The following is a 17933-nucleotide window of genomic DNA, read 5'->3' as shown; positions in this document are numbered from 1 at the left end:
AATGTGCATCTGGAAGAGGGTAGGTTAGAGGGAGACGCTAGAGCGGATGGGCTGATGGGAGGGGATGCTCCATTTGGACACAATGTGCTGAAAGGTCTCCTTCGATGTCAGAAAGGAATAAGGGAAATGTAATCCTGAGTAGTGGGATTGGTGCCGTAGTGAGGAATGAAGGGGAGGGAGAGGCCATGGCCTCATGAGCACAATTACCAAATGACCAACGTATAGACCAAGGAGTCACCTCTAGTTGCTTTTACCTGGTTAACATTTCCATTTCAATATTCCCATAGCACTCGCCTCCCATTCACATCCCTCCAGAAAAACCATGTTGTTCTCTGATGCCTTCATTCGTCAATGAACCTCTCCTGTCCAACACCCTCCACCATCCTCACTTAAAAGAAGTTTTGCACTTAAAATCACAGAAGACTGATGTGTCAGAACACCAATGATTTTTATTGAATCTTGTTATCAACAAAGTAAGTCTGAAACAAAAGTTAAAAAGGGGAGAAAAATAAAAACACAAAAGGCTGGCAGAACTCAGCAGGCCAGACAGCATCCTGATGAAGGGTTTCAGCCCGAAACGTTGTCACTACCTCCTCCCATAGATGCTGTCTGGCCTGCTGGGTTCTGCCAGCATTTTGTGTTTTTATTTATTTCCAGCATCTGTAGATTCACTCGTGTTGCCTTTAAAAAGGGGAGAAACTGTGCCAATGAGCTCCTTGCTAAAAATAACCTTGTTCTGGGAATTCTCTGGTTCAATGCCTACACTGTAGACCCTGGCACATTTGGGAGAGTGAGGTCTGGAGGTGTGGGGAGCAAGAGAGAGAGCTAGAAGGTATCTAGATATGACGAAGATGGTGGAGCATAGGACATGGATGGAAAACTATAGAGAGAAGTGGTGGAATTAAATGAACATACCTGAGATCCTGGCTTGGGCAGGACAGAGTGACTTGAAAGCAGGGTAGGAAATCACAGGGGACAAGATGATGACAAAAGTAGGTACTGAGGGAGGATACCAGGCTGAAGTAGTGAGTCTTGGTAAGAACATGGTTGAAGAACCAGTGCTGTTGCAGGGTTTCAGTCCAAAATGTCGAGAATTCCTTTCCTCCCACTGATGCTGCTTGACACATTGAGTTCTTCCATCAGGTTGTTTGTTGCTTCTCTTGTTCAAATCAAGCTGAAACATGAAGTCACACAACTTCATACTGCTTTGCTTCTTTTCTTGACTCCAAATTGACTACCTAAACCTCTCACTCCCCTACTTCCACAATGTACAAGTTGTTATTGAACTTCGCTGATATGAAGAGACCTCCCACTCATTCCCTTCCTTCACCCTACCTTCAAGCCAAGATCACCACCAATCTCAGTATCAATCTCATCTTTCTTCCACTTACTTGTGTTCCTGATCTCTGTAAACATACCTCAGCTACTGTTCGTTCCCATGAAGCTACTGATTGTCCAATTTCCCTGCATGACCCTAACTTTTCTGCCCTGTAAAACACCTTCCCATCTCTAGTCGCATTTTCTCTCCAAAACCCTTTACTTACCAAAAAGTTTTTGTTTGGTGTGAAGGAGAGTGCTCGGTAAACACACTACACACACTCACACGCACACACATTGTCTTGTCATTCTGCTGTCGTTGTGCTGAGCGTGTGCACTTCAATGTCTTCCCCATTATATTCTCGTAATGTGTTTTAACCTGAGTTTGATGCGCTTGCATTCCCTTTTCTGCCTTACACGGGGAGGTGTAAATGTGTATGTTTTGTTTGTATACTGTATTCGTGTGTAGTCTTAAATTAGCCTGTGGGTAATTAAAGATGGTACCTCTTGGTGCCTAAGTAATGGGGTTCATCGCTCTCAGGGAGAGGGGGGAGAGATAGATGGATATGCCAGGAGTTCACAGTGGACAAAACACAGAGCTATTATTGCATTTTCTGGTAGATACCTTTTTGTGAATTTTGGTAGTTTTCTCTTTGTTATTTTCATTAAATTTTGTAAGTTTGATTTCTGATATGCCTAATAAACACCCCTGCATGGAAGTGCTTAGTGACTCCAGCCATTTTTCCTCCGGATCATTACTCCCATATCTAACTGTGGTGAACTACATATACGTGTCTGGACACGCCCCCCCGCTGACTGCTCCTGTGGCTCCTCCCACGGACCCCTGTATAAAGGCGATTGGGGACTCCGCCCCGGCCTCAGTCTCCAGGATGCAGTGTGGTGGTCAATTGCTGTTTGTTCTTTCTTCCAGCCAATAAAAGCCTATATCTCGCCTCACGTTTCCGAGAGTTATTGATGGTGCATCACTAACATTCAGATTCTTTCAGTCTATATTTATTCTACCAAAACAATTCTGGTCAGGCACAATTTCCGGCTTCTTTGCACTTCCAGTCCAGCCCTGATGAAGGATCTTACCCATAACATCAACTTCTTCCCTCCATAGATGCTGCCTGACCTGTTGAATTCCTCCAAAATTTTTTGTGTGAGGCACAATTTCTTTTCTCTTTGTCCTCAGCCTGGCAGGATGTGTGCTGTAATATTGGAACCCAGGTGTGGAGCAAGGACAGACTGTGATGAAGAGATGGCAACTAGGGTTGGTTCCAACAGAAAATCAGTGGCTCCACTGAGCGACACCATGAGAAGTAAAATTCTCAAAACTAGGGCCCTGCGATTATCGCTAACTGGGTACAAGCAACACGGAATCCCGAGCCTATCAAAATAAACTTAACAAGCTTAAACAGAAAGCACCAGGAAAGTGCATTACAAAGAGCAAATTGCTTGAGAAAGACACAAGAAACTCTTGACAATTAACAACAAGTAACCAGTTCAGGTGCTCTTAAAAACCTCAAGACGTACAAAAAGGCTGGATGAACTCAGCAGGTTGGGCAGCATCCGTTGAAAGAAGCAGTCAACGTTTCGGGCCGAGACCCTTTGTCAGGACTAAAGAAGGTGGGGGGAGGGTGGAAAACCAATCAGAGGGAAGAGGATAGGCAGGAGAGATGAAGAAGGAATCTAAGGGGAAAGCACTATGGGTAGTAGAAGAAGGCAGAGTCATGAGTGAGGTGATAGGCAGCTGGAAGAGACAGAGTGAAAGTGGGATGAGGGAAGGGAGAGGGAGGGAATTACCGGAAGTTGGAGAATTCGATGTTCATACCAAGGAGTTGGAGACTACCCAGACGGTAGATGAGATGTTGTTCCTCCAACCGAAGTTTGGCCTCATCATGGCAGTAGAGGAGGCCATGTATGGACATATCCGAATGGGAATGTGAAGGAGAGTTGAAGTGAGTGGCAACCAGGAGATCCTGTCTGTTGTGGCGGACGGAGCGGAGGTGCTCGATGAAGCGGTCCACTCTGTCTCCTCTTCCAGCTGCCTATCACCTCGCTCATGACTCTGCCTTCTTCTACTACCCACAGTGCTTTCCCCTTAGATTCCTTCTTCACCTCTCCTGCCTATCCCCTCCTTGATTCCCCTCCCCCACCCCTTGATCTTTCCTCTGATTGGTTTTCCACCCTCCCCCCACCTTCTTCATAGGGCCCCTACCCCCTCCTTCTTTAGGCCTGATGAAGGGTCTCAGCCCGAAACGTTGACTGCTCATTTCAACGGATGCTGCCTGACCTGCTGAGTTCATCCAGCCGTTTTGTACATCTTGATTTGACCACAGCATCTGCAGTGCACTTTGTGTTTACTTAAAAACCTGTGCCCAGTGCTCTCTGGCACCCCACATAGGCCTGAAGAGTTCATTACACAGCCTGTGTGCAGCCTCTGACAAACCCTTGCCACACCATCTCCAGACTATTGTCCATCTGGAATGATGCCTCAGATTGTTTTTCATCCATTGGTTCCATTGTTTATCATCCAGTTCAGGTAGAGGACTGCCAATTCTGGATTCTCCCGCAAGCTCACGCCTTAGTGCCCCCAGTGATAAACGGTATCTAAGCCCTCTGCTCTATCTTGTCTACATTCTGTCCCTTAACAATGTCACACTCAAACACACAATTTTCATATGCACCTTCCAGACCCACGACCACTACTATCTAGAAGGACGTGAACAGCAGATACCTGGGTACTCCATCACCTCAAAATCCCCCTCCAACTCACTCACCATCCTGACTTGAAACATATTGCCGTTACTTCATTGTCGCTGGGTCAAAATCATGGAATTCCCTCCCTAACAGCACTGTGGGTGTACCTACACCTCAGGGACTGCAGAGGTTCAAGAAAGCAGCTCATCACCACCTTCTCAAGGGCAACTAGGGATGGGCAATAAGTGCTGGCTTAGCTGGTGATGCCCACATCCCGTAAATTAATACATTTTAAAAAATGTACATATGTATGAAAAGGACATCATCTTTGACCCTCTTCCTATGTTGTCTGTCTGTTAAGCATGTGACAGTAAAGGTGAGGCAATTTTCTACAAGTTTGGGAAGCCATCACCTTTGCTCCACATTGCAAAAGCCATTTCCCAGCCACTGTCGATCCCGAACCCTGCAAACTGGATGAACAAAGGTGTTCATAACCTTGGTGTTCTTACTGTACGCAAATCCCATGATGTAGGCTAACATTATCCTCCCTCAACTCATCCCTGGCTGAAATTGTTACTTATGCCTTTGCCTTCTTAAGAGATTACTGTGTTAACGCTCTCCTGGCTGGCCTCCCTTAATCTATCTCCAGAAACTAGATGCCATCTAAAGCCTGCTTCCTATGTCCTAACTTGTACTAAGTACAACTTATCCATTATCAGCTGTATAGGATCTCATTTAAGCAGCATCTCTGTTTTAAAATGTTCACATCTATGATCTTGATATTACTTCTCTCTGTCCTATAATCTTCAGTTATTTTAGGCCTCCAATTCTGTCCTGTTCATTGTAACAGTATTTGGTCACTTCAAAATTGGCAGCACAGCTTTCAAGGCCATAATTTGTAGAACCCCTCCTGCTTTTCTTTCTCTTTTCTTCATTTTTTACTTCCTGAGTTGTTCTCATTCCTCTTTAGACCAAGCGTTAGGTCATCTATCTTGTTTCTCCTTATGTGGGATGGTACTGCCTTTATGTCAGTAGATGTATCCGTGGGTCACCTTGGGATGTTTTCATTAAGATAAACACACTTTTAGTTGAGGTAGTTGTTAGTGGCATGCTTTATCCAAATAGAAACCTATAAGTCATTTTAGACCAACCCAACTCAAGGGAAGCCAAGGGCATTAGATGGAGAGTTGGTTTTACACCTTATCCTATTTCACTCTCTGCTTATAGAGATGAAAACTGGTGGTGGGTAAAACCTATGGGCAGACATTTCCTTCCCAGACATAAATCTTCCCAATGAGCAGATTAAGGTAAAATTGCATCCCTTAGATCTGAGAAACATGCGAAGAGCAATAACTAAAAAAGAAGAGAGAACAAGAAGGAGTACAGGCATGAAGAGATATGTGCTTAGCTCACTGCTCTACTCTCTCTACACCCACAACTGTGTGGCTGCGCACAACTCAAATATCAGCTTTAAATTTGTCAATGACACAACTAGTGTTGGCAGAATTTCAGATGGTGTTGAGTGTTCAGGAGTGAGACAGATTCGCTGGTTGAGTGGTGTTGCAACAACAACTTTGCACTCAACGTCAAAGGAATTGATTATGGACTTCAGGAAGGGAGAATCGAGAGAACGCACACCAGGCCTCATTGAGGGATCAGCAGTGGAAAATGTGAGCACCCTGGGTCCAATATATTGATGCGATTACAAAGAAAGCACTACAGTGGCTGCATTTCATTAGCAGTTTGAGGAGACATGGCATGACAGCAAAGACTCTCACAAATTTTGACAGATGTACCATGGAGAGTATTCTAATTGGTGGCATCACCATCTGGTGTGGAGGGGCCACTGCACAGGATCTGGAAAAGCTGCAGAATTTGCAAACTCAGCCAGCTCCATCATGGACACTAGCCTCCTCAGCATCGAGGAGATCTTCAAAATACAAAGCCTCAAAAATGAGGCATTCATTATTAAGGAGTCCCATCACCTAGTCAATGCCCTCTTCTCATTACTATCATGATGAAGGACATACAGGAGTCTGAAGACACTCACAGAGGAACGTTGTCTCATTTTTTAACAGCATCGCATTTGTGGTTTCTAAATGACAATAAACTGAATCTGACAACATATGAAAATACGTTGAATGAAAAATGAAGTAGCTAAAGAGGATACCAGAAGTTTTTTTTCAGATATATAAAGAGTAGATATCGGACCACCGGAAAATGACACTGGAGAGATACTATTGGGGGACAAGGAAAAGGCAGACAAAATAAGTAAGTATTTTGCATCAGTCTTTACTGTGAAGGACACCAGCAGTATCCTGGAAGTTTCAGGGTGTCAGGCTACAGAAGTGAGTGCAATTGCTATGCCTAGGGAAAAGGTGCTTGGGAAGCTGAAAGTTCTGAATGTAGATGTCACTTGGACGAAATGGACTACATCCCAGGGTTATGAAAGAGGTAGCTGAAGAGATATGGAGGCATTTGTATTGATCTTTCAAGAATCACTAGATTCTGGCATAGTTCCAGAGGATTGGAAAATTGAAAATGTCACTCTTCTTCAAGAAGGGTGGGAGGCAGAAGGAAAGAAATTATAGATCAGTTAGCCTGACCTCAGTGGTTGGGAAGATGATGGAATTTATTTTTAAGGATGATATTTCGGAGGCAGATGGTAAAATAGGCCATAGTCAGCATGGGGTCCAGAAGGGAAGATCTTGCCTGACAAATCTGTTGGAATTATTTGAGGAAATAACAAGCAGGATAGACAAAGGAGAATTGGTGATGTTCAATATTTGGATTTTCAGAAGGCTTTTGACAAGGTGCCACACATGAGGCTGCTTAACAAGTTAAAAGCCCTGGTATTACAGGGAAAATATTAGCATAGATAGGGCATTGGCTGTTTGGCAGAGTGGCAATAAAGGGCACCTTTTCTGATTGGCTGCCAGTGACTAAAGTTATTCCATGGGGGTCAGTGTTGAGACTGCTTCTTTTTACATTGTATGTTGCACACCAATCCTCACTGAGGGACCAGATGTGGAGAGAGTGAGCAGTTTCAAGTTCCTGGCTGTCAAGATCTCTAAGGATCTGACCTGGTCCCAACAAATCGATGCAGCTATAAAGAAGGCAAGACAGTGACTATACTTCATTAGGAATTTGAAAATATTTGGTATATCAACAAAACCATTCAAAAACTTATATAGATGTACCATGGAAAACATTCTGACAGGCTGCATCACTGTCTAGTATTGGGGGTGGGGGAGCTACTGCACAGGACCTAAAAGCTGCAGAAGGTTGTAAATCTAATCAGCTCCATCTTTGGTACTAGCCTACAAAGTACCCAGGACATCTTCAAGGAGTGGTGTCTCAGAAAGGCAGTGTCCATTATTAAGGACCCCCAGCACCCAGGGCATGCCCTTTACTCACTGTTACCATCAGGTAGGAGGTACAGAAACCTGAAGACACACACTCAGCGATTCAGGAACGGCTTCTTCCCCTCTGCCATCGGATTCCTAAATGGACATTGAACCTGTGAACACTGCCTCACTTGTTAAATATATATTATTTCTGTTTTTGCACAATTTTTAATCTATTCAACTTACATACTGTTATTTATTTTTCTTCTATATTATGTATTGCATTGAACTGCTGCTGCTAACTTCACAACACACACCGGTGATAATAAACCTGATTCTGATGACAGAGTTGATGGATTTGTGGTCAAGTTAGCATATGATATGAAGATAGGTGATGAGGCAGGTAGTGCTGAGGAAGCTGGGAGGCAGCAGAAGGACTCAGAACGGGCAAAGAGGTGGCAGATGGAGTATAGTGTTGGGAAGTGTGTGCTCATGCACTTTGGTGGAAGGAATACGTAGACTATTTTCTAAATGGGGAGAAAATTCAAAAAATCTGAGGTTGCAAATGGACTTGGGAGTCCTCTCACAAGGTTCCCTAAAGGTTAGTAGGGAACCGGATGGTAGTTTGCCTCCCAAGTGCGAGGGTCCGGCATGTTTCTGATCGTGTCCACGATATCCTTAAGTGGGAAGGAGAACAACCAGAGGTCATGGTACATATTGGAACCAACGACATATGTAGGAAAAGGCAGGAGGTCCTGAAAGCAGACTACAGGGAGTTAGGAAAGATGTTGAGAAGCAGGACCACAAAGGTAGTAATCTCAGGATTACTGCCTGTGCCACGCAACAGTGAGTATAGGAATAGAGTGAGGTGGAGGATAAATGCACGGCTGAGGGATTGGATCAGGGGGCAGGAATTCATATTTCTGAATCATTGGGACCGCTTTTGGAGCAGGCATGACCTGTACAAAAAGTACGGGTTGCACTTGAATCCCGGGGGACCAATATCCTGGTGGGGAGGTTTGCAAAGGCTATTGGGAGGGATGCACTCAGGCCGATGGTTTGAGATGTCTATTTTAATGCAAGGAGTATCATGAATAAAGCGGATGAGCTCAGTGCATGGATCAGTACTTGGAGCTATGATATTATGGCCATTACAGAGACTTGGATGGCTCAGGGACAGGACTGGTTACTTCAAGTGCCGGGTTTTAGATGTTTCAGGAAGGACAGGGAAGGAGGCAAAAGAGGTGGGGCATGGCACTGCTGATCATGGCTGCAGAAAAGGAGGAAGGCACGGAGGGATTGTCTGTAGAGTCTTGTGGGTGGAAGTTAGGAACTGAAAGGGGTCAATAACTCTACTGGGTGTTTTTTTATAGACCACTCAATAGTAACAGGGACATCGAGGAGCAGATAGGGAGACAGATTCTGGAAAGGTGTAATAATAACAGGGTTGTTGTGGGGAGAGATTTTAATCGGCATCTCTCAAGAGTGAGGGGTTTAGATGGGGTGGAGTTCGTTAGTTGTGTTTAGGAAGGTTTCTTGACACAATATATAGATAAGCCTACAAGAGGAGAGGCTGTACTTGATCTGGTATTGGGAAATGAACTTGTTCAAGTGTCAGGTCTCTCAGTGGGAGAGCATTTTGGAGATAGTGATGATAATTCTATCTCCTTTACCACAGCATTGGAGAGGGATAGGAACAGACAAGATAGGAAAGCGTCTAACTGGAGTAATGGGAAATATGAGGCTATTAGGCAGAAACTTGGAAGCATAAATTAGAAACATATTGAAGAAATGTGGCAAATGTTCAGGGGATATTTGCATGGAGTTCTGCATAGGTACATTCCAATGGGACAGGGAAAGGATGGTAAGGTACAGGAACCATGGTGTACAAAGGCTGTTGTAAATCTAGTCAAAAAGAAGAGCTTTACAAAAGGTTCAAAAAACTAGGTAATGACAGAGATCTGTAAGATTATAAGGCTAGTAGGAAGGAGCTTAAGAAATGAAATTAGGAGAGCCAGAGGGGACATGAGAAGGCCTTGGTGGACAGGATTAAGGAAAACCCCAAGGCATTCTACAAGTGTGTAAAGAGCAAGAGGATAAGATGTGAGAGAATAGGACCAATCAATTGTGACAGTGGGAAAGTGTGTGTGGAACCGGAGGAAATAGCAGAGGCGGGACTGCGCAGGCGCGCGAAGGAGGCCTGGGAAGGAGGGAAGATATAAAAAGGAGAGACTGAGTGAGGTAGTTCTCTTTTGGAAGAGGACAGCGAGGCTTTGAGAGGAAGTGCGGCGGCGGCCATTTTCAAATTGTCCAATTGCGTCTCAGATCGGAGTTCCGAGAGGCGGGACTGCGCAGGCGCGTGAAGAGGGAAGATATATAAAGAACGCCGCCTTAAGAAGCGGGCAGCGGAGTGAGCTGGGAGCAGAGTGTAGGGCTTGGGCTCGGGGAGCTTCGGCGGAAGAGGGCACAGTAGGCTTATCTTTTAGTTCTTGTTATTGTCAGTTATTCGGGAAGTATGAGTGTGAGGGCAGCTTGTTGTTCTCGGTGTCGGATGTGGGAGGTCCTGGAGTCTCCGAGCCTCCCGGACATCCACATCTGCGCCAGGTGCGCCGAACTGCAGCTCCTGAGGGACCGAATTAGGGAACTGGAGCTGCAGCTTGATGGCCTTTGCCTGGTCAGGGAGAGTGAGGAGGTGATAGAGAGGTTACAGGCAGGTGGTCACACTGGGGCCACGGGAGGCAGATAGGTGGGTCACAGTCAGGAAGGGGAAGTGGCAGGTACTAGAGAGTATCCCAGTGGCTGTACCCCTTGACAATAAGTACTCATGTTTGAGTACTGTTGGGGGGACAGCCTTCCTGGTGAAAGTGACAGTGGCCGGGTCTCCGGCACAGAGGACGGCCCTGTAGCTCAGAAGGGTAGGGATAGAAGAAAGGGGACCATAGTAATAAGGGACTCGATAGTCAGGGGTTCAGACAGGTGGTTCTGTGGAGGTGATCGGGAGTCCCGGATGGTAATTTGCCTCCCTGGTGCCAGGGTTCGGGACATTTCTGATCGCGTCCAAGATATCCTGAAGTGGGAGGGTGAGGAGCCAGAGGTCGTGGTACATGTAGGTACCAATGACATAGGTAGAAAAGGGGAAGAGGTCCTGAAACGAGAGTATAGGGAGTTAGGAAGGCAGTTAGGAAGAAGGACCGCAAAGGTAGTAATCTCGGGATTACTGCCTGTGCCACGCGACAGTGAGAGTAGGAATAGAATTAGGTGGAGGATGAATGCGTGGCTGTGGGATTGGAGCAGGGGGCAGGGATTCAAGTTTCTGGATCATTGGGACCTCTTCTGGGGCAGGTGTGACCTGTTCAAGAAGGACGGGTTACACTTGAATCCTGGGGGGACCAATATCCTAGCAGGGAGGTTTGCTAGGGCTACGGGGCAGACTTTAAACTAGTAAGATGGGGGGCGGGAATCAATTTGAGGAAACTATGGGAGAGGAGGTTTGTTCACCAGTAGAGCAAGTAAATAGACAGTGTGTGAGGGAGGGAAGGCAGATGATGGAGAAGGGATACGCTCAGCCCGAAGATGTAGGGGAGAAGAAAGAAAAGGATAATAAATTTGAATGCATTGTTAGGGATGAAAAGAGAGGAGGAGGTGGAGAGTATCTTAAATGTATCTATTTTAATGCTAGGAGCATTGTAAGAAAGGTGGATGAGCTTAAAGCGTGGATTGATACCTGGAATTATGATGTTGTAGCTATTAGTGAAACATGGTTGCAGGAAGGGTGTGATTGGCAATTAAATATTCCTGGATTTAGTTGCTTCAGGTGTGATAGAGTAGGAGGGGCCAGAGGAGGAGGTGTTGCATTGCTTGTCCGAGAAAATCTTATGGCGGTGCTTTGGAAGGATAGATTAGAGAGCTTCTCTAGGGAGACTATTTGAGTGGAATTGAGGAATGGGAAAGGTGTAGTAACACTGATAGGAGTGTATTATAGGCCACCTAATGGGGAGCGTGAGTTGGAAGAGCAAATGTGTAAGGAGATAGCAGATATTTGTAGTAAATACAAGGTGGTGATTGTGGGAGATTTTAATTTTCCACACATAGACTGGGAAGCTCATTCTGTAAAAGGGCTGGATGGTTTAGAGTTTGTGAAATGTGTGCAGGATAGTTTTTTGCAACAATACATAGAAGTACCGACTAGAGATGGGGCAGTGTTGGATCTCCTGTTAGGGAATGCAATAGGTCAGCTGATAGATGTATGTGTTGGGGAGCACTTCGGGTCCAGTGATCACAATAGCATTAGCTTCAATATAATTATGGAGAAGGACAGGACAGGACCTAGAGTTGAGATTTTTGATTGGAGAAAGGTTAACTTTGAGGAGATGCAAAGGGATTTAGAGAGAGTGGATTGGGTCAAGTTGTTTTATGGGAAGGATGTATTAGAGAAATGGAGGTCATTTAAGGGTGAAATTATGAGGGTACAGAATCTTTATGTTCCTGTTAGGTTGAAAGGAAAGGTTAAAGGTTTGAAAGCACCATGGTTTTCAAAGGATATTAGAAATTTGGTTCGGAAAAAGAGGGATGTCTACAATAGATATAGGCAGCATGGAGTAAAGGAATTGCTCGAGGAATATAAAGAATGTAAAAGGAATCTTAAGAAAGAGATTAGAAAAGCTAAAAGAAGATACGAGGTTGGTTTGGCAAATAAGGTGAAAGTAAATCCGAAAGGTTTCTACAGTTATATTAAAAGCAAGAGGATAGTGAGGGATAAAATTGGCCCCTTAGAGAATCAGAGTGGTCAGCTATGTGTGGAGCCGAGGGAGATGGGAGAGATTTTGAACGATTTCTTCTCTTCGGTATTCACTAAGGAGAAGGATATTGAATTGTGTAAGGTGTGGGAAACAAGTAAGGAAGTTATGGAACCTATGACAATTAAAGAGGTGGAAGTACTGGCACTTTTAAGAAATTTAAAAGTGGATAAATCTCCGGGTCCTGACAGGATATTCCCCAGGACCTTGAGGGAAGTTTGTGTAGAAATAGCAGGAGCTCTGAAGGAGATCTTTAAGATGTCATTAGAAATGGGAATTGTGCTGGAGGATTGGCGTATTGCTCATGTGGTTCCATTGTTCAAAAAGGGTTCTAGAAGTAAGCCTAGCAATTATAGACCTGTCAGTTTGACATCAGTGGTGGGTAAATTAATGGAAAGTATTCTTAGAGATAGTATTAATAATTATCTGGATAGGCAGGATCTGATTAGGAGTAGCCAGCATGGATTTGTGCATGGAAGGTCATGTTTGACAAACCTTATTGAATTTTTTGAAGAAGTTATGAGGAATGTTGACGAGGGTAAGGCAGTGGATGTAGTCTATATGGACTTCAGCAAGGCCTTTGACAAAGTTCCACATGGAAGGTTAGTTAAGAAGGTTCAGTCATTAGGTATTAATGCTGGAGTAATAAAATAGATTCAACAGTGGCTAGATGGGAGATGCCAGAGAGTAGTGGTGGATAATTGTTTATCGGGATGGAGGCCGGTGACTAGCGGGGTGCCTCAGGGATCTGTTTTGGGCCCAATGTTGTTTGTAATATACATAAATGATCTGGATGATGGGGTGGTAAATTGGATTAGTAAGTATGCTGATGATACTAAGGTAGGAGGTGTTGTGGATAATGAGGTGGGTTTTCAAAGCTTGCAGGGAGATTTATGCCGGTTAGAAGAATGGGCTGAATGTTGGCAGATGGAGTTTAATGCTGAGAAGTGTGAGGGTCTACATTTTGGCAGGAATAATCCAAATAGAACATACAGGGTAAATGGTAGGGCATTGAGGAATGCAGAGGAACAGAGAGATCTAGGAATAACAGTGCATAGTTCCCTGAAGGTGGAGTCTCATGTAGATAGGGTGGTGAAGAAGGCTTTTGGAATGCTGGCCTTTGTAAATCAAAGCATTGAGTACAGAAGTTGGGATGTAATGTTAAAATTATACAAGGCATTGGTAAGGCCAAATTTGGAATATTGTGTACAGTTCTGGTCACCGAATTATAGGAAAGATATCAATAAATTAGAGAGAGTGCAGAGACAATTTACTAGGATGTTACCTGGGTTTCAGCACTTAAGTTACAGAGAAAGGTTGAACAAGTTAGGTCTCTATTCATTGGAGCGTAGAAGGTTGAAGGGGGATTTGATCGAGGTATTTAAAATTTTGAGAGGGATAGATAGAGTTGACGTGAATAGGCTGTTTCCATTGAGAGTAGGGGAGATTCAAATGAGAGGACATGATTTGAGAGTTAGGGGGCAGAAGTTTAAAGGAAACACGAGGGGGTATTTCTTTACTCAAAGAGTGATAGCTGTGTGGAATGAGCTTCCTGTAGAAGTAGTAGAGGCCAGTTCAGTTGTGTCATTTAAGGTAAAATTGGATAGGTATAAGGACAGGAAAAGAGTGGAGGGTTATGGGCTGAGTGCGGGTAGGTGGGACTAGGTGAGATTAGGAGTTCAGCACTGACTAGGAGGGCCGAGATGGCCTGTTTCCGTGCTGTGGTTGTTATATGGTTACTTAATGAATACTTTGTTTCAGTATTTACTATGTAAAAGGATCTTGGTGATTGTAGAGTTGACTTACAGAGGACTGAAAAGCTTGAGCATGTAGATATTAAGGAAGAGGATGTGCTGGAGCTTTTGGAAAGCATCAAGTTGCATAAGTCCCGGGACCAGACAAAATGTACCCCAGGCTACTGTGGGAGGCGAGGGAGGAAATTGCTGAGCCTCTGGCAATGATCTTTTCATCACCAATGGGGAGGAGAGAGGTTCCAGAGGATTGGAGGGTTGAAGATGTTGTTCCCTTATTCAAGAAAGGGAGTAGAGATAGCCCAGTAAATTATAGAACAGTGAGTCTTACTTCAGTGGTTGGTAAGCTGATGCAGAAGATCCTGAGAGGCAGGATTTATGAATATCTGGAGAGGCATAATATGATTAGGAATAGTCAGCATGGCTTTGTCAAAGGCAGGTTGTGCCTTACGAGCTTGATTGAATATTTGCAATGTTAGCATTCATTTCACGAGAACTGGAATACAAGTGCAAGATTATAATGCTGAGGGTTTAAAAGGCATCATTGTGAGTGTTTGGGTCCCTTATCTAAAAGATGTGCTGTCATTGGAGAAGGTCTAGAGGAGGTTCACGTGAATGACTGTGGGAATGAAAGGGTTAGCATATGAGAATTTAATGGTTCTGGGGCTGTATTCACTGGAGTTTAGAAGAATGAGGGGAAATCTCATTGAAACCTATCAAATATTGTAAGATCTGGACGGAGTGGATGTAGAGAAGGTGTTTCCTTTTGTGGGTGAGTTTAGGACCAGAGGCCACAATCTTAAACTGGAGGGACATCCATTCAGAATGGAAATGAGGAGGAATTTTTTTGCCAAAGGTTGATAAATCTGTGTTGCAACAGCCTGCTGTGGAGGCCAAGTCATTCAGTGTATTTAAAGCAGTAATTTATGGGCTCTTGGTTAGTCAAGGTGAAATAAGGTTATGGGGAGAAGGCAAGAGAATGGTGTTGAGGATGACAAATCAGCCTTGACGGACTGGCAAAGCAGACTCAAGAGGCTGAGTGGCCTAATTCTGCTCCTAAGTATTATGGTCTAAAACAGGGGTTCCCAATCTGGGCCCCTGGCTTAAAAGGTATTAGTCTATGACATAAAAATGGTTGGGTACCTCTGGTTTAAAACAATTCATGTTTATGTGGTTACTTTATCTTACTACATCTAACGGATGGGTCACACAGAACCAATCACAGCCGGACTCATCAACTGTGTCTTCCCTTCCACAGAGGCTGTCTAACCTGCTGAGTTCCTCCAGCATTTTGTGTGTTGCTGAAGATTTCGAACATCTGCAGAATCTGGAGTGTCCAGACTATATGAGGAGTATTTGAAGTCTCTGGGCCTGTAATTGATGGGAGTTCAGAAGGATAAGTGGTAGATCTCATTAAAACTTATTAGATACTGAAGTGTAGATATAGTGGATGTATCCATTAGTAGTAGAGTCTAGGATCCAAACTCCGATGAGGAGGAATTTCTTCACTCAGAGAATGGCAAATCAGTGGTGAATATAATGTTCTCCAATGCCTTCTACACTACATTGACAACTGTATTAGTACTGCTTCCTGCACCCATGCTGAGCTTGTCAATTTCTTCAACTTTGCCTCCAACTTCCACACTGCCCTTAAATTTACTTGGTCCATTTCTGACACCTCTCTCCCTTTTCTGAATCTATTTCCATGTCAGTAGACAGACTAACTGCTGATACCTTTTAACAAACCTACTGAGTCTCAGTTACCTTGACTATACCTCTTCCTAACCTGTCACTGTAAAAAATGCTATTCCCTTCTGACAGTTCCTCCAACTCTGCCATATTTGTTCTCAGGAGTGTGTTTCCATTCTAAAACATCTGAAATATCCTCCTTTTCCAAAGAACAGAGTTTCCCTTCCACCACCAATGATGCTGCCTTCACCTTCTTCTCTTCCATTTCCTTCACCCATCCCCATCCCATCCTCCCACTGCCTCAACAGGGATAGGGTTCCTTTTGTCCTTCATTACCACCCCAAGAACCTACATATCCAGCACATCATTCTCTGTAACTTCCACCATCTCCAGAGAGATCCTACAACAAGGTGTACCTTCCCCCCACCCTACTCTCTGCTTTCCATTGAGATTATGCAAACCCTTGGCCACTTGTCCCTCCCCACTGATCTCACCCCAGTACTTATCTCTACAAATGGAACACCTGCCACTGAACCTCCTTCCTCACCACCAGAGCCCCTGTCTTTTCAGGAGAGGCAGTCCTTCACCTGTGAGTCTGTCAGGGTCATCTACTGTATCTGAGGCTCCTGGTGCAGCTTCCTCTGCATCAGTGAGACCCAACATAGATTGGATGATCACTTCATTGTGTACGTTCACAGCAAAGGGCAGGATTTCCTGATGGTCACCCATTTCAATTCAACTTCCTGTTCCCTTTCTGACACATCTGGTCATGGCTCTCTACTGCCACAATGAGACAATACTCAGGATGGAGAAGTAACACCTCATATTCTTGTCTGGGTAGCCTTCAATCTGACAGCATGAACATCAATTTATGTAACTTCCAGTAACTTCTCCTCCTCTTTTCCCATTCCTCAATTAGGTTCCCCTCTCACCCATTCTCTTCTACTTGCCTGCCGATCTCCTCTTTCTGGTGCCCCTCCTCATTCCAAGGTCTTCTGTCCCCTCCTGGTAGATTCCTCCTTCTTCTTCATTCCTTTACCTCTTCCACCATCACTTCCCAGCTTCTTACTTATTCCACCTCACCTTGTCTCTCCTACCATATACTTGTATTCCTCCCCGATTTTCTTATTCTGCCTTGTGCCCCTCTCCTCTTCTAGTCCCGGTGAAACATCTCAGCCCCAAACAGTTGCTGCTTATTCCCCTCCATAGATGATTTGGACGATAATATTGCAAACTTGCAAGTTTGCGGATCACACCAGGATTGTTAGTGGAAGGCAGTAAAAGCTTGCAGCAGGATCTGAACCAGTTGGAAAAATGGGCTGAAAATGGCAAACGTAATTTAACGTAGACAAGTGTGAGGTTTTACATTTTGGGAGAACAAACATATTCAGTGATCAGTAGAGCATTGAGGAGTAAGGTAGAACAGAAGGATTTGGGAATACAGATCCATAATCCCTTGAAATTGGCATCCAACCAGGTCAACAGGGTTGAAAAAGTGCTTTTGGCACATTGACCTTCATAAATCAAAGCACTGAGTACAGATTTCTTACTTTTCAGGTTCTGATTAAAATTTTTTTGTTTCTTCACCAGTTCTGCATAATCTGTTCAGCATCCCTGGGGCTTGTCTTTCCCATTTCAGATTTCCAGTGTTTGCATTTTCCTGTTTTTCAATTCCATTTCCCTTCCTCTTTATTTGCTGTAGTTACATATTATCTTTGTTTCTTGAAAGAGAACACCCTGAATTTTCTGAATACTAACATTTAATAATCTTATACTACTTAAAAGGCATTTTTTATTCCATATGTTTTCCCACTTTGAACCGCTACTGTAATCTTTTCTCTCACAAACTGCCAAAAATCCTTTATAGACCTTTTGTGTTCTCTTGACAACTTGTCTCCCACTTACTTTCATGCCTTCTACACATAGCATAATTAACCATAATGATCTTCCCAGTAGAATGACTGTGACTAGCATTCTTATTTAAAATTGGATGTTAAATAGAAAGTGAGATCTGGAAAAATTCAAGAGGTTAGTCAGCATCTGTAAGGATTAGTTAGTAAAAGAAAACAAATAACGCTTCAGGTAAGACTGTTTTTCCTCTCAGTAAGAGTTGTGACTAAGAACTTCACTTTCTACGCTTCCTAACATGCTGTTCTTTTTTTATTTCAGAGTAACATCTGCAGATTTTCAGTGTTAAATCACCTCTCAAATGTATTTTCTACTTTTACTTTCTTTCATTTGGAACAATTATTACATTCAGCTTTTGTGGTTGGGTTGTTAATTTCTCAAAAATACATTCAAAATGGCCAACAACTGATCTATTTAACCAC

The sequence above is a fragment of the Hypanus sabinus genome, chromosome 28 (assembly GCF_030144855.1).
Source record: "Hypanus sabinus isolate sHypSab1 chromosome 28, sHypSab1.hap1, whole genome shotgun sequence".
Lineage (NCBI taxonomy): Eukaryota > Metazoa > Chordata > Chondrichthyes > Myliobatiformes > Dasyatidae > Hypanus > Hypanus sabinus.
The sequence above is the reverse complement of the archived record's forward strand: the minus strand, read 5'-3'. Positions refer to the sequence as shown.